Source organism: Topomyia yanbarensis, chromosome 3 (assembly GCF_030247195.1).
Source record: "Topomyia yanbarensis strain Yona2022 chromosome 3, ASM3024719v1, whole genome shotgun sequence".
Taxonomy (NCBI): domain Eukaryota; kingdom Metazoa; phylum Arthropoda; class Insecta; order Diptera; family Culicidae; genus Topomyia; species Topomyia yanbarensis.
Genome location: NC_080672.1, coordinates 8,226,189 through 8,245,144, shown reverse-complemented (window position 1 = coordinate 8,245,144; position 18,956 = coordinate 8,226,189). Strand labels below are relative to the sequence as shown.

The window sequence follows — 18,956 nt, the reverse complement described above, 5'->3', positions numbered from 1 at the left end:
CCAATCAATATTTCTCGGGAGGATGCTGAACGATCTACCTACAGAAAGATTTAGAATTTTTATTTAAACGGTGGGCGGATATATCAACAAGAGAAGAGATATTGTCATTCAAATACGGCTTAAACTATAGCTCTTTACCACACTGGGTTAGAAACAATAGCATATCCTTGAGTTTAGCTTTTTCGACATAGGTTCATCTATGTATGGAGAACCAAAAATCCGAATACGCGATAGCAGTACTACAGGGCAGTTGCATATCAAATGATATGATGTTCCGTAATCGGATTCATAAAGATCACATGAATAATACTCAGCGCGCTGAATAATAGCCCTGTGTCAATTGAGTTTGCAATGTCCAGTCAGTGCCCTGACTATAATACTGCTATTGTTCTTGGAAAAATGCACCAAATTCATTTTCGGACTCACGTTCGGCAGGAAACTCTTTGTGTGAACGAAAGTTTGCAAGCTACGCCAATGGTTGGTATATTCGGATGCAGCGCAAGAGCGAATCTTGTGCTTTATTCAACTTATCGACAGTGGTAGAACGGGTTCTGGACCAACGAAGTTAGTCACAGCGCCAGCTCTAGCCAATTCGTCCGCCCATTCATTTCCAGTAATACCGAAATGACCAGATACCCAGAGAAGGTAGATAGCATTTGAAATGCTAAGTTAGAGTTCGACATGCTGTTACTAATTTCGATCTCGAATCTGCCAAACTAAGTGCTTTCAGGGCAACCTAAGTGCCGATTGTACGCCACACAGAATCGCAAAGATTTCTGCTCGGAATACGGTACAGTATCTACCAAGCAAGTGAGACTGGTTTAATCTCATTTCACGTTGGTAAACACCAGCACTGGCTCGGCCCTCCAACAAAGAACCGTCAGTATAGCAAACTACGTATTCTTCAAGTAGTTGCTTAATCCAACCAGACAACCATTCCTCGCGGAGAGGAATTCCCACAATGAAAGTTTTAAAAGAAAAACTACATGTTAAAAGATGCACATAAAAGTAGCGTCACAATTCACTTGACTCTACATTCAAGAATATGTAAAAATGCGGTTTGTTCACAATTCTCTATCTCAATTCAACCGAGCTCTACCTCAAAAGAGACTCAATATTTTATTTCACATGTCAAAAAATGGAAAATTCCATTATTAGACAGCAAAATACGTCGCAATGTTGTTTACGTCAAATGTAATTTTCATTTCTTCTGAGTGTGTAGGGTCCTGGGATCAAGTGTATACTCATCACAGGTAACCATTTACGGTCACAGTATTGTATCGATCTATTGGGTTACTGTTCCAGAGCCCAATAAACTTAAGACGGTATGCACAAAAATGTGCTTCTTGTTTCAAAAACACATATAGTGGTTTTATGTTCAAGAGTGCCTTGTGAGCAGCAGTAGGTGTTGTCGAGAACGAGCGAGTCATCGCCATCAAGACCATTCTCTGAAGATGGTTTAACTTTGATTGGATTGTCATAGCTTCTCCCTTCTGCCACCACACAGGGCACCGGTAAACCAGTATTGGGCTAATAATTGTTGTGTAGATCCACTGAATGTACTTGGGTGTGACTGTCCAAGATTTGCCGTCCACATTGGCCGAAGGCCACGCAAGCTTCCTTGATTCTGAAAAAAAATGTGAGCTGTCCAATTAAGATTTGAGTCAAGTATTACCCCAATGCACTTAACTTGATCTGAGAAAACAATTTTAGAGTCAAAGAACTGCAACAGACGAGCTCAGGTTGTAATCCTTCGTTGCGTGAAAATATGCAGACACCATTGCTCAACAAAAATGTTTGTTACATCAAATCGAAAAATGTGTTAATGCAAATACCGGTGATCATTATATGATATTAATCTACGAAGCCATACGTCGGAAACCCAAGCTCAGTTAGTTTCCTTAACAAACCATCGGCAACAAGATTCCATAGAAGTGGTGACAGCACACCACTTTTAGGACATCCGCAGGCACTGAGTTTCCTTATCTCTACTTGTCTTAACGATGAGCACAGATGTCGGTTGCTAAGCATTGCGTGTATTCAGTTCGTGATATATGAAGGTACTCCATGACCTCCATGAATTAATTCTAAGGACACATTGTCGAAAGCGCCTTTAATATCGAGAAAAACTTCGCTCAGAGGATCGAAGAGCATTTCTATATGCTTTGCGAGCCAACTTAAATGCCTCCGACCCGTTCCTGCGTATGCGATTGCAAGCTTTCCTACATAACTTTTTCAGTCGAACAAGTTCGGTATTCCACCAAGGTGTGTTCCTCTAGAAGCACGCATGACTCGAAGCAGACAAGCCTCTTGGTATGCTGCTACTATGAGTGAGCTTGTTTTAACCACGACCTCATCCAAGTCACCTGAAGATTTAATCGTCGGAAGATACCCATGAAACCTAGTCACCAAGCCCTCTTGGTAGAGGTCCCAGTTCGTAGATTTGCTATTACGATGTGTGACGATATCTAGCGAGACGTTTAAATGATCAACTACGTGTACTTATGATCAGATAGCGACAGTTCGAGTTCGTTTGGTGCGAGCCAGTTTGCCAACTTATGCGTAATACCGTCAGAGCAGAGAGTTACATCTAACACCTCTTCTCTGCAAGCTCTTGCAAATGCAAATTTGCAGATTTGTACTATTGAAGTATTCCATCTATTCGGTCCTTCTATGTTAACAACAGTATATATTGACTGTTACAGCACAAATATCGCGAGTTGTGAGGTCGGATATAAGACATGCGTCAATGGCACAAGTATACATGCACGAGGCATTTCACGTGGATTTGTCATGCCATTTTTGCTGCAAGCTACGAAGACGAGGTTAAACAGTTTTCCAACATAGAAGTTTCCTTTATGGAAATACGGTTATTGAACCAAAGCTATGGAAGCTTTTCCTTCATGCAAAAGGCGGGATAGATTCATAATTGCTGTACGTTTATGCTGAAGATTAATTTGTGCTACTGTAACCATACTTGATCACCGCACTACACATTTCATCATCAGCACTTGTTGCACAGCAGCTAGAAGATACCAAACACGTTGGCTTATAATTGCCTAAAGCGAATCCTGAAATGGGTATTAGGGACATGACCACCATTTGAATCCCACGATTGGTGAAGAAACAAACGTCCACTGTGTCGGCACCGAGAAAAACCTTGACTTGAGGGCTGCTGTTTTAAGTTAGGACATGGGAGCAGAAGAGCAGTGGATTAATTCGTGGTTGAGAAACTTCAACCCACCGGATGCCATACGGCTTCTAGGCTGGTTTAGTCCTGAGAAAGATAATACACCGTTATCAACCTCGTAGTGGTCCCAGCCACATACAAACATTGTAGAACAGCGGTTCTCAACCTTTTTCGCATCAGGGACCCCTTCAATATTACCCATGGTTGTTGCGGACCCGCCAGGTTTCACATCGATTTTTATATTTATTTTTTTTAATTGATACGACTCAATGCGTTAGCATAACTGAACCGTGAAATTTTTATGCTTTTTATATTATGTAAAAAAAAGAATAACACAAAGTTACTTCAGGCAGGAGGGTCTTGTGGATGCAGCTTGCTACTGCGTGTTGAGAATTTTTTCCATGGCGGTGATGCATTAGATGTGTTGTCCATCACAACTTGGGAACCAGCCCATTTGCCTTCTCTCGCGTTATCGTTCACTCCCATGTCTTGATCGGTTAAGCTTTCATGATGTTCGAAATCGGATGTTTTTATTTGTTTCTTGATCTTACGGATCGTTTTTGTAAATCCGTCATTATCGGAATTTATTGTGCTGGTTGTCAGTTTGGAGACACTAGATTAATCGTTGTTGGTACAGGAAGCTCGCTTTGATATACAAAGCGTATCAGTTATTGGTTGGACAATTGATTATGTTTTATCAACATCAGTTGAAAATTGTTTTGTTGTGTTGGTTGTAGTAGGTTGGTTACCAAACTGGTACGTAGGAATATGACCAGGGTATGTGCACAGCGTTATTTGCCAATCGCATTTTAACAACACGAACGCCGTTGTAAAAGCCACTGACAATTTTTCAAGTATCATTTATAACAGATTCCACTGCCATAATTTTTTAATGTGTTCTGGTTAAATTCGCGGCGCTAGATCGTGCAGACACACTTCAATTTTGTCGTCATCCACATATTTAGGATATTGGTTTTAACATTGTCATGTTCGATGCCGTGTTGCATGTTGTTCTTCGCAATGAAGTTTTCTATACACAGTTTCTCACGTGGTGTAACTGTATGAATGCCACTTCCTTAAGGTTAAGATCTGTTTTCACTTTTAATAACAGCTCAACGTCTACTGTAGGTTTCGATACGTTGTTTACTTTCTGAGATATAGGTCATTTTGTCAAAACATTGCAGGTTTATAGTAAATAACTTACAAACAAAGCAACGTCCCCACAACATGCGCATAGTTGGAAACCTTGTAATGATACCTTTCTATCAAGCTATATATTGTCAAAACCCGTTCACGAGCGACGGAGATATTAAACATTTTGTATTTCTATTCCTCGCTTACCAATTTTCACTAATTACAAAGGAGACCGTTTCATATAGAGTATTGCTTGACTGGTGTTTTAGGGGCAAAACTAAACCGATTTTGAATATCGGGGTATTAAAACACATCTACGTGATTCAAGGTATTCGATTTTGAAAACATTTTGTGAATTACCTATATAATAATTGAACTATTTCTCAAAAATCAATATGTAAGTTCACTTCAAAAACAAAATAATGTGTTAATAGTGAATTTTTTTCTAGAGTTCATGTATTTATCCCTTGGATTAGGCGTTGCGTTCAATCGTGAAGTAAATATTGGCTGGTATATAACTATACAGAACATCAAGTAATTCACCTAGTAGTGAGATAAAAGACTTCTCATACAATTATACTCACCGGCATCACCGAAAGAAACTGTATGTTTGAATCCCAAAACTCTAGCAAAAATTTAGCTCTTTGCAAAATTTAGATTATATTAATTATGGCGCAAAATTACTACTGACATTATTTATAATAAGGATGTAAGAAATCAATATATCGCATAATATAGCTATAAAAATAAGGTCTCGGCATGAACCATCATTTGCCATTCCTCACATGCCCTCCCCATCTCTATCTCACTCTCTTTCTCTCTCTCTCTCTCTCTCTCTCTCTCTCTCTCTCTTTCTTCATGTTGGTGGCAACTGTCACGACTCACATCTATCTTGCTATTTCTCTATTCATTTCTAAGTTGTGTGGTAAGATTCTCTTTATTAATATTCAAGCTAATTTCATGTGTGCGATGTAATTGTGAAGGTTTGAGAAAACAAAACTATTTTTTGTCTGTTACCCTATTATTTTTTCTTTGCATTTTAGTGTACAAGAGACTCGCGGAAACAAGTTTAATAATACATCCTACATGTCAAATAAAATATTTGTAGTCCGAGAAAATTTGCAAAATATTTGCCTTATGGGAAAACTATAACTATTTTCAAGGTGAAATTGGTATTTCGAAACGTTTCACTATGGGTAGACAGGTGACCATCGAAGACTACATCAACTCAAATTTAATTCAGTTCTATTCAAAGCTTGTATAAACACTATAATAAAGGCAATTTATGGCAATCTCACAAAAATGTGTGGCTTAACTGGGAGGTGGGACATTCAACGTGCGATATTTCAACTCTTCGTATCTCGATTGAATTTTGAATAAAACTTATGCTCAAATATGTCATGTGAAAACTATGATGATGATTATTGAAAATGCACATACATTGTATTGGTATGAACTTTCATGAAAATAACGGATCAAAGCCCAAAAATATCCACGAATTAGATCCGGGAAAAGAAGTCTCCCAAAGTCCCCACTCGCAATGGGGGGGGGGGGGGGGGTGCAAGTACAAGGTGTCTTCTAACTTATCGTCGTCCATATCTGCTCTATACTGAGTACACTTCAATTGAAGTTTCAATGGAAGTCACAATTAGTAGTGAAGTATTGGATAATTCAGCACACGTTTCGTTCGAGTTTTCCATATTGTACAAGTAAATTAGCGAGGATTTCAATCAGAGTTTATGCATTGGACAGATAGTTAATCTGACTACATTTTTGCCTTCCTGACAGTTTGAACCATTTCTTTTTCACAGTATTGGATTGTACAGGGCTTATTTATCCATATTTCCTGAACGAGAATTCCGAACGAAACAATATGCAAGCTATAAGGATGACTGGAAAGAGACTGTATTATAATCAACTGAATGCACGCCTTTTATGCTATTGACATAGCCTAGACACTTCACACTATTTATTTTAATTCAAATAAAAACTTTGAAATATCTACTTGTCCCTTTTACGAATCGCATTCTCCATCTTTTGCTCTCTGCTCAAAGAGCTTTCGTGAGATTTTGTCTACTTTCCGAATCTGTAATAAGTTTTGATGTAGGCGTTCATTTGATAAAGTTATGACATATTTGTCGAATGAAGATTCGTCAAATCGTTGTATACGTCACGAAAGAATGTGTCATGTGACCTTGTCTCACTTTACTATATTTTTTCGGGAATATGTGACCAAAAAGTAAACTTTGAATTCCAAAGCAAATTGAACGTTCCAGGTTCCTGATAACTAATTAAGGAACATCAATAACACTAAATAATCTTGAAACGACGCCGTCAAGTAAAGAAGCGTGAAAATGAAAAGATTAAAACAAAAAAAGAATAGAAGCCCTAGAAATCCCATTGTATATTAATTAGCCTTTTCTCGGAAGATAAAATTTTTAAAAAAATTTCATAACTTTCTGATGCAATGGTTCTCAAATTCGTACAATCTGGATTATCTATTTTCTTATTTTATTCAAAAATGTTTTTTAACTCCATCTTTAAATGATCATTGCATTTTAATTAATTGTTTCATTCAGCATCTTTTTATTAATTTTGTTCATCTGCGTTCATGTAATCTACTTTATTCGTTTCATCATTTGAATTCACTCTGATCAGTTTATTAATTTCGTGCATTTTAGTCATATCATTCATTTCACTGATTTTATTCACTGTTTTCATTCAATGCATTCTATTCATTTTTCCAGTTCATACATTTTGTTTAAAATGAAGAACATTTTATTAACCTGACTATTTTTTCAGTTTTATTCATTTCATCCAAATAATTCTTTTGACACAATTTATTTTTTCTATTAATTTATAACCTTACAACATCGATTAATTTATCATTTTAATCAATGCATTTCTTCTTTTTTATTCATTTTGTCAATTCACTTCATTTTGTTTATTTGGTTCGTTTGTTTCATTTATTCATTTAATTTATTTTTTATTCATTTTATTTTCTTTGTTCATTCCATTCATTTGAACCCTTAAATTAAATCGATTCATTTAATTCATTTGATTCATTTGCTTCACTTGATTCATTTGATTCGTTTGATTCATTTTATTTATTTGATTCATTTGATTCGTTTGATTTATTTGATTTATTTGATTCATTTGATTCATTTAATTCATTTTGTTCATATCTTTAATTTTGTTCATTTCAGGTTCATTCATTCCATTTATTTATTTCATTCAATTTGTTAGTTTGATTCAATTTTTTTCTATTAATCTTATACTTATTTCTAAATATAGTCTAAATTTTCATTAATTAGGCTAATATAATTTGATTTGTGTATTTTATAATTTTGATTTACTACTTCGCATGAGTTCTGCAAACTAATGAATGATCCAACAGTGATATGTGTAAGAAATGTCTTATCTCACTGCTAGGTGGATTAAATCGGTTTTTCTAGCGAAACTACACTGAACAAAGTTCTTACTGTTCAATGCTTGAAAACGCAATCATGTCGACATTTAACCTAAACTGGCCTCTACAGAGCAGATGGTAGCTTTGGTAGGTGAATAAAAAAGCATCAATTTGACATGAAGACGTACGGTTTTGTCATGAAAATCCCGCCAACTTGAAAATGAATGATTGAGGGAGTCTTAGAATCTGAATCATGGTTGGGGTAGATTAAACTGAAAGCTGGCATTTGAAAATGAAAATTCGAATCACTACGGTAAAAATTAATGAAAGATTACTTTTGCGTTTTTTATGTTCAAATCATTTGATTTACAAAACAAAAAATGATATTTTGAGCGGAATTTCGTATTTATTTAGACAGAACCATCACCCAAACCTTCGCTCAATGTTACGCAATCTCAATGCCAAGGAAACAGAAACCTCTACACAATTGCTGTAACGGCTCCCTTCTGTTTTTGGCAATGTTTGCAAACTTTTCGCTGAATTTAAAAACGAACGGTTCAAACGAAACCGTTATTAAAAACAACCAAAAAAAAAAAAACAAAATAACCGTACCCGATATAGTCGCCACCGTAATCACATTCCTAGAATAAGATATTAAATTTACTCGCTAAAATGTGGTGGCCGGAAAAATCAGAACAGGTCCCAGCGTAGGTAGGTTTGGATCGTATTTCCGTGTCCCATTACCAACACCTTCGTGGTCACCATCCCACCGTCAGCACCAATGAAAGACGGCCACAAACTAATTGGTGTCACCTTTGATGACTTCTTTCCCGGTTTGGGACCCGGCCGAAGCACCGTTACATAGACTATACCGTTCGGTCCGGTTGCAGAAACTTAAACCCCGCGTGTGGATAGGGGTTTTTTTGTGAGCGATTTCATTTTTGCGAACTAGCAGTTCTCGGTAATCACTTTCCAATTTATACCGTAACTCGTTTAATTGTTTGTCGCCCTGGCGCAGCGAAAACGCGAGAGCGCGAAACGAACTTGGATTGTGCGATTTGCTAAGACGGATCTTTTGTTTGACGTACCGCTATTCATTTATTTTTTTGCAGAATGTGATGATAACGAAAGACTCGGATTAATCTTTACATTAGGGTGATCAATTTTTTTTTGAAGAAAAGAGAAGAAAAAGTTTTACTTTTAGTCTTAGCATCTATACATCTAAAGCTGTAAGCATTTTCGCAAATTGGATCATTTGAAAAATATTCTCTAAATAACATAATATGCTTTGAGAATGGCGCTTCCCAGGCATTACAATGAACGGGGAGATTACATCTTGATCACCCTAACCAACGCACATGCTAAAGATGGTACCCTGCGAACAGTAATAACGAGAAGCTCTGGCAGCATTTCTGAACTAATTAAAACTTTCCTGGAAACGCCCGACTCGCCAAGACACACACACAGATAAGTTATTTTTGCTCATTTTTTCTCCGAATCGAATCGCTTCCGATCTTTGATGACGTAAGAAATAACAGCCCATCCGAGATCATAAATTCCATCTGCATGCGAATATCGGACGCTTTGGCAGAAAAAAAAATGTGAAAAAAATCGGATGGAAATTCCACGAAGGGACAATGTCCCAAAAGGGGATTGAACAAATTTCGTATGAAAATTTCATGATAAACGAACGTTCTTGTCGTGCCTCAATCGAAACAAATTGACCCTGAGCCGGAATTTGATAGCATTTTCGATCTGCCAACTGTAAGGTCTTGTTCTTTCAAAGAAACGAAATTAATCCCACCATATTTATGCGCGTAGACTACATAACTGGTTTCTTATTTCCGCTGTGCTGTGCGAGGGCGGATGCAGAAAAATCGATATCCTTTTAACTGTAGCTACACAGCAGTAGGTAGCATTTTGATCCTTTGGCTACTAGCCAGAACGCGACTACTACTACTACTCTAGTAGTTCGCTGATGGTGATGTGCTGCTTCCGACAAGGAGAACATGATATGGAAAATTTCACTTCCGAGAAGCATTAATTTCTCGACATCAAAAGTGGAGCTTGAAGTACGCGAGCTAAAACCAATATATATTAGTATATGTTGCTGTACTGTGCATATCTGGTGGCCGCAAACACAGTATCAAGGTTAAGTGAGAACACACGAGCAGTAGTGTTCCCGAGTGGTTCGCGGTGTCTCAAGCAAACACGTAAAACTGTAATAGCACTAAAGCACGTGGAAGCGATAGAAGTTTTATCAGGCTATAACCTTCCAAGAAAATATGCCGACTAATCATTTGCGGATACTGTTTGAATTTCAAGAGGGACGATGAATACCCGAAAGGTCAGGATAGGAACCGCAAAAAATCAATAACAGGAATTAGAATGACACGAATAATTTTAATTGACTTGTAAAAATCAATTTTAGAGTACGCTATTGCTTTTTACCTATTTGTGACATGATTTTAGCATGATCCCAAATAAAGAGAAAAAAAACCTATCACATAGTTAAAAATTTTAAGAATTCCTTAACTGAAAATTCAAATTGGATAGTTTTAAATTAGGATTCCGGAACAAACAGGAGATTTTTCAACACTACACTACAGTCCTGATACTAGTTTTTACATTTCCTGAAGACGAATGTGTATTGTGTCAAGTTTATTATGAACACGGTAGTCATGGATAGATTGATTAATTTGATCAGTTTTCAATGGCATTTCGAGAGAAATAATTCCACTTTTAATACCAATAACCGTAACTCAAAAGGTAATAGTCCATGTTACTAACATTACTAGTTGCACAAACCAAACCAAATCGAACGATAAAAATATCTCGAATCTATACATAACGGCGACATAACAGATTTCAGTGTTATTTTCAGTATGTGTCACCGTGGTTCACAATTTGTAGTTTGTCGTTTGTTTGTGTGCAAAGCTTGTAGAATGAGAAACCTACTGAAAGAAGCTACACAGACGTCTTCCTAGATTCGTGAATAGAGTGTCATGATTTCATGAACAATCACGTTTTCATGTTACGAAAACAGTACAAAAATCTTGTGTTTTATAGTTATGTTCAATTTTCCTTCCGTAACACCTGAATGATGCTTTTGTTAGTGGAGATATTTGTTACTGTTTCGTGAACTTCAGTCACGATTTCCGCATTGTGATTACCGAATTCATAACTCTATGAATATTATTTATAAACCAAATGTTGACTCGTGATTTTGCCCATAAATATATCATGATTGATATCGATCATGATTTGATTTTTGTGGTTGTGAATTAGATCCCAAAAAAAAAAAATTCTTAATATTTTCTCGTGAACCACTTCACGATTCTCGGAATATTCATGGATCCATCCATGCCTCGTAAACTGGTTCAAGTTCCCTAGTGTATAAATCTCATCTTACCATTCGTGCTCGTGTAATAATGCACATAATCATTAAATATTATTCATGGATTCGTGAACTGGTTATTCACGATATATCTTGCGATTTTGTGACAGATAGAAAATATCCCTAATTATTTACACTTTGATGCCACTCCGCTGCACATGGTATCGAGATGTTCACATGATTTTTTCAACGATATATAAAATATTATTTATAGAATCGTTTTTGTTTTGACTGCTACACTGCCCATGATCGCAAATCGGTCCCATAAAGATAGGAAATCTCATACAAAACGGGACAAATATGCGATCATGGGCAGTACATGGAATATAACAAAGTTACGTTCAACTGCTAGCGAGCAATCATATGTACGAGCAGCTGCTATAATCAAACTATTAGGACAGCGATCTATGTTATTCATTTGATAATGTTTGTGAAATAGTTTACAAAACAAGATACCTCCAATTGGTTGCACTTCCATGATTCATTCCAAATAGTCACGTTACTCTGAGTTAACCACCCGATAATAACCCAAAAAATACATAACACGAAAACGCGAATATCGAATACGAATATCTTTTTGTGCGAATTGTCCTACTGGGTCTGTAGAACTGTAGGTTCTCGGGAGGGCTCCGCGTCAGAATCACACAATACAATTGCAGACGAGACAGGCAATGGCGCCCACTAAAATACTGCTTTAGGCCATTTTAGCGGGCCGTGATTCTGAATGTGATATTCATTGTGCGGTTCAGGCATGTGCGGGCGTAGGAACTTCGCAATCGCGTGTATCATCGCGAAAGGCTCGAGCATTTGTATGTTGACGTGTTCGATCGCGTGTGCGTTTGTATGTCGCGAGTGCTAACGTGTATGTCACTTCGCGTGTATAAATTCTGTATTAAAACTAAAACCGTTTGCCTTTCGCATATTAGCGTGTGTTCTAGAATGATCGCGCGCGTGAATCTGATACTTATTTTTTCGTATATGGTTCAGATTCTAGAACAAAACGTTTTCTTCCATATCACTAGAGTTCCTAGTCATGTCGCCATGGAACGTGGTGTCTAGTGGATATGAGCTTTATTTTTTGTTTGGTACAACTGAGTGTCTGGACCTAACTTGCTAGAATGAAGGGTAAAGGCCTAAACGCAATGGCGACGGAAGCGGAACGGCAACGGAAAGCGGCTGTCAATTATAATTTTGGATACATGGAAGTCAATGCGGTTGCCCGCAATGATGGCGGAACGGTAAACGGGGCGTTGTACTAAAAGAACAAAACCGCGTTTTTTTTGAAAAAAATCAAAAAGAGCGGCAGTCGAAAACGCGGTAAACAGACTGTTTTAATTCAAATTCTTCGGATTCCATATTCAGTGGAATCTAACGTATTGTATTGCAGATATTTAGGTTGGGTAGATAGTGAACTTAATAACAGCTTTTTTGTTTCGTTCGATTTTAGAGATTTTAACCTTGGGGTCATTCGTCTTTTTTGGGGTAGAAAGCTTTTTTCTAAAAATCTCCAATCATATGTGCGGGTTTGGGAATCGAACCCAAGTAAGCCATTTTCGTGTGCCGTACTGATGGACCAGATGAAATTCAAAGATGGCGGCATGAAAAACATGAACGAAATTCACTGTTGAAACTGCACGCATTAGAGAAGATCTCTCTGGATTAGACGCAGGATGTGGGCAGTAAGTAAATTGGTACCCTCAAACGATGGCATACCACCGAGAACCGACTTAACAGAGGAATTCGAAAAGTGTCCCATACAAAATAACGATTGTTTTGAAATGAAGCGATCGCTACTGTCAAACTACGACAGATCGCTCCGCCATGTTTGAACAACGGCAGGCTTCTCGATAAGTATATTGATATAACAGAAGGTATGAAATTCCCTCATCTGCGTATGTAGTGGTAATATGCATTAAAATAGTATTCAGAATTCATTGAAAAGGCATATATTCTGTTACTTTTTGTTCTTTTAACGAACAGTTTCGTGAAATAGTGCATACAAAAGATAATAAAAAGCTGGGAAAGATAAGAAACGATTATTCAACAAGAATAAAAGATGGTTTGTTCGTTCTAACATACCTGGTACAACGTCAATACACTTTAGATTTTGCGTATACTGTTGATTTATCGTCGTCTACCACACGAACCATCATACAGATGCCGCTAGTGTAACAATGTATTTTAATTTAAACAATTAGGACAACTGGCGTATTTTTTGCTCCCTTTGGCACGTCGCACAGTGGCGGGTCTTCAAACAAAAGTCGAACAAAAGCTCAAATGTTACCTAATTTGACTGAAAATCATAATTTAAGCTAATTTTGAGGTGCTGAGCTCATTTTTGGTGTCAAAAGTCGTAAAATATTAAATGCATTTTTCCATAAAGTGTCATTGAACCTTTCTTATAACTATGATCCCGTTTTCATGATAAATTTTCCGTTACTGTTCACCAATGTCAGCAATATCATAAAAAATGAAGAACACTACTTTAAATCCATTGTATAACGTGTTGGTTTACTGTAGATTGTCTAACTATTTTACACAAAACACCATGCGCCTCCATATCAGCAACAAAGCTTCAAAATCTCCTTAAACCTTTTTGCGCACCGAGTGGACCGACCACGATTGGTAAAGCAGACATTCACTGCGATGAGCTTTGGAAAAGGAAAGTCGCTTTGGTTTGGTCAAAATTTGTCAACAAAGAAACGTCAAGCGCTAACCGCGCTCTAACCGCTGATGTTCATTGCGTTTTGAATACGCTGTAATGGTCGCGGTTTTTTTAGTACAAACCGCGACAATTCCGCGTACCGTTGCCGTTCCGCTTCCGTCGCCATTGCGTTCGGGCCTTAAAGATTTTCGGACGTGACCGATTCACGATCGTGCGCGTTTGCGGGTTCGCATTTGAGACCGCGTTATAAAACTTACCAAAACGTTCACATTGTTACCGGAGTGTTATAAAGTTTGCGCGATCGCAAACTTTATAACACTAACACAAAGCTTTCTTTTGTTAATGTGTTTGTCGCGTGTGCTCGCGTGTGTGTATGTGCCACGCGCACCGTCATTCTGATATTTAATTTTCGGTGTACGGATCACATTCTAACAGGGAGTGAGTTACTCCATATCACTAGAGTTCCTGGTCGTGTCGCCATGGAACGTGTTGTCCAGTGACTATGAGAGCTTCTTTTTAATTGATTTAATTCAAGGTATGGACCAAGACTTCTGGAATCGAGGATAGATACTTCCGAACGTCACCGATTCATGATCACGCGAGTGCGGGGGACTCTAGGTTCACGCTTGAGACCGTGTTTGAATGTTTATAAGTACATACTGAGACGTTCATATTATCACCGAGATGTTATCATGTCTGCGAGAGCGCGGGTGTAGGTTGCGTGGGTGATCGCGAAGGGCTCAAGCATTTGTATGTTTGTTTGTCGCGTGTGTGTGACTTCGTGTGTATAAATTCGATTTTTATATTGCCATGGAACGTGTAGTTTAGTTGATATTGAGCATCACATTTTTGATTGGTCCACCTGAAGGCATTGGACCTATGCTACTAGGGCCGAGAATATGGGTTTCCAGACGAAACCGATTCATGATCGCGCGGACACGGGCATTTGGAGGTTCACTCTTGAGACCGCGTTTGTTAATTTATAAGTGCTAAACCGTGCACTTAGTCACCAATGTGTTATCCTGTTTGCGAGATCGTAGGTGTGGTTGTACGTAGATGATCGTGAAGGACTCGAGCGTTTGTATGTTGACGTTTTTGTCGCATGTGCTAATGTTTATGTAACTTCGCGTGGATACATTATTTTTATAAGCGTGGGCCATGTTCGCGTGTTCTTCAATGATGTCTTGTCTAGTTTTTATTTTAATTGGTCCAATTGAAGGCATGAGTTTGGGCTGCAAAGATCAAGGGCAGAGACTTCCGGACGTGACCGATTCATGATTGCGCGAGCGGTTGGTTGTTGCTTGAGACTGCGTTAGTAAATTTTTAGGTGTAAGCGTTCACTTAATTATCGGGGTGTTTGAACGTTGGCGAGGTCGTGGGCGTTCGCATTTGTGACCAGGTTTGTGTTATCGCGAAGGACACGTTTGTACGTTTGGAATGAGAGACTGCGAGTGAGCCTAGCAGTGCCATATGACATTTCTTATGACACGACGTATTTACATGTTCATTATTTAACAGAACATGTGGTGATTTTTTTTTTCAATTTCGATTATAGAGGTTTTAATTTAGGGGTCATTCGCATCTATTCCGACCTAGAAAAATTTCTAACGGTGGAGTTTTATTGTTTTGTTTTATTTGGAGCATGGAAAAGTCCCCTGGAGCTAAATTTCATATAAACCCTTTCTCCAGCAGGCATAAAACCCCCTCATCTTTTGTACCAACAGATTAGAAACATCCAAATGATACATTAGGCAGCTAATTTCCACAACTAACACTATAGTTTTGCCACTGTATAATCAAAATAGGTACAAAAACAACTTGAGGAATTAACAAACAATCAGTCAAAGAACTGGGAACATCGGTTGAATAAACGGCACATACTGGCGAATGGCTCGTTAAGGCCATAATTGGTTCTGGCAATAGGAAGAGGAAAGAATGGATGGGATCGAAGGGTACGGCAACGGATATCGAAAGCCAATAACTGTAGAAGATCAGGGTAGTCGATTCGTGATATTCGCGATAAACAGAAAGGAGATCGAGATTGATGAGCCTGCAGCGGACAGCTTCGATGCGTTGAATGTCGTTTTGGTAGTAAGGTGCCTAAACAATAGCTGTCTATTCAAGCGTAGAACGAACGAAAGCACTATATAATGCTTTTAACCAGTGTGCATCAACGAATTCTCTTGTAACACGAAAGATCCATCCTAAAAGTTTGGAAGCTTAGGAAACGATGTATTCTATGTGTTCTTTAAAATACAGTTTTGAATCTAGCAGAACTCCCAAGTCCTTCACGGACGATTCACGTTGAAGAACACTCTGAGAAATATTGATCACGGAATGTTTGCGGGTGAAAGAGATGACTGAGAATTTAGAAGCATTCAGTTGCATCCTGTTGACTTGGCACCAATTTATAAATATATCGAACTGAGACTGTAAGAGTTCGGCATCGGTGGATGCTTCAATAAGGTAGAATAGTTTAAAGTAATCGGCAAATGATAATTTCATACATTTTATCGAGAGACTCAAGTCGTTGGGGTAGAGCAAGAATATGAAAGGTCCAAGATGACTACCCTGAGGAACTCCAGAGCAGGCAGCCAATGGAGAGGTAGTGCATGCTCGAATTTTTACAACCATTTCTCGTGCAAATGGATAGGAGTGAAGCCAATTTAAAAAGAAGAGCCGCCGAATCCAAGTCTGTCTAGTTTAGAAACAGCTATCTCGTGGTTGATATTGTCGAAGGCTACCAAAAAGTCAGTGGATATGGCGTCTACTTGCAGTCTTGTTTGCAAGGAACGGATGACGAAGGATGTGTACGATATTAAGTTAGTAGAAGTTGATCGTTTAGGCATAAAAGCGTGTTGGGTCTGGGATATGCAATCGGAACATTTATAAGTCAAAAGGCAATCGATTCACCAACGACGCCTTAGAGCACGTAATAATATAGCCCAATTAAAATTTTGCGAAACTTTTATATTTATGCCTTGATTAATTTTACAACCGGCGATAGACACAATTCGAACATCGCAAAACCAAACTGCCGCCCTATTGCAAACTTACATCGAAAACAAGGTTACGGTTCATTGCGTGCCTTCAGAGTACTGAACAGAATGATCAAGCAGAGTCTAGTGGCCAGAACCGGCTCGGACAAAAGTTCTGACCACAGCGCGAGGTAATATCCCCAACGAATTCGAATTGCACTACGCTATATTACTTCTTGAGCTCGAGCTTGTGCGACCACCCCTGGCTGCTACTCCGTTATCGATCTGGATTAGCTGAAGTTGCACAGGGAATCAGTAGATAATTATGCTTGGGAGTATCGAAAAATCTTTCAATGTGCAACTCCTGGTAATCCTAAAGTGTTTATTGATCAATACCGGCGCCCGCCAGGCCTTAACGTAGATCGCGGAAGGAAAGGAAAGGATTGTTAGTCCGATACTTACTTTTCTTAGAGGCCGTATACACTACTGCGCACTCCACAAGTATCACGGGAGGAGGATATTTGTTAGTAAGTATAGAGGGGTGCAATTCTTCATCAGAGAGGTTACTCCGCTATCTGGACTAGATATCGACCCATCAACTCATGAACTGGAGGGACCAACGCACAGTGGTCGGAAACGCCAAAAACGTGAACTTAATTCACTAGAGGCCAAACCATCGTATTTATTTACAGGGTGTCTTTGGAATAATTGTTCGTATGAATATTCCCCACAATCTAACTAAAAAAATAACTTTTTATACTGACGACGTAGAAAGTTGGTGTCTTCGTCAAAGTTTTAGAAATGCTCATAGTGAAGAATGTTGTTGAAGAACTTGAGCTTGTAGGACTAAAGTTTATCGAGTTATAAGGCGTTTTCTATGGCAACCCCCTTAAATCTAATTTTTTTAATAAAACTTTTTTCATTGTGACTTTTCGTGCAAACTATGTTCAAGACAAATATGTAGGTATCAAAACTATATAATATTGTCGAAGACTGTATGTAAAAATATTCATTCGTTTCAAAGTTATTGAAGATTTTTACATTTTTTACGCCAACTTCAACTACGTATAAGAAAGAAACCAAAATACACGAACACGCACTTTTTTCACTGTCTAAACTATGCACAATCAAGCTAAGAAGATTTGGTGCGTGGCACTCTAGAACCCTATGAATAGGGTAAGCTTACTTTATCATGTTTTTTGATTTTTTCCATTAGTAATTAATGGTATGACATCCTTTTGTGAGCATTAAATTCATTATGACATGTCCATTTGAGTATATATTAGTTTGGGATCTCCAATGATATTAAAAACTTCATATTTTTTCTCCCTCGTTTAAAAAATCTGAACTATTCAGGTATAAGTTGAAATAATACTGGAAATTGAATATCAAACCAAAAATTTAAAAAATTGGGGTAAAAAAAAAAAATAATTGTTTGCTGATTTTTGTATGGAAAAAGTAAAAAAAAATATGATAAAGTAAGCTTACCCTATTCATAGGGTTCTAGAGTGCCACGCACCAAACCTTCTTAGTTTTATTGTGCATAGTTTAAACAGTTAAAAAAGCGCCTGTTTGTGCATTTTGGTTTGCACCTTTCTTTCTTATACGTAGTTAAAGTTGGTGTAAAAAAATGTAAAATTTTTCAATAACTTTGAAACGAATGAGTATTTTTACATACAGTCTTTGACAATATTATGTAGTTTTGATACCTACACATTTGTCTTGAACATAGTTTGTACGAAAAGTCACAATAAAAAAAGTTATATTAAAAAATATATTTGGGGGGGTTGCCATAGGAAACGCCTTATAACTCGATAACCTTTAGTCCTACAAGCTCAAGTTCTTCAACAACATTCTTCACTATGAGCATTTCTAAAACTTTGACGAAGACACCAACTTTCTACGTCGTCAGTATAAAAAGTTCATTTTTTTAGTTCGATCATAGTAAGCCATGCCTAATTTCAATTGTTATCAGATTGTGGGGAATATTCATACAAAGAATTCTTCCAAAGACACCTTGTAAATATATTCGATGGTTTGGCCTCTAGTGAATTAAGTTCACGTTTTTGGCGTTTCCGACCACTGCGCAACGGGGCTTTACTTCCCTTCCGAAGGAAGACGTGATCACAAATTTTTCCCTTTAGAAAAATCTCAACGACCTCGGCTGGAATTGAACCCAGGCC

General features: G+C 37.9%; 1 protein-coding gene across 1 annotated transcript in view; it reads left to right on the top strand.

The window, feature by feature from the left end:
* LOC131692801 (probable serine/threonine-protein kinase DDB_G0282963) overlaps positions 1-18,956 on the top strand; it is a 164,061-nt gene that overhangs the window by 68,969 nt on the left and 76,136 nt on the right. The window lies entirely within an intron of this gene.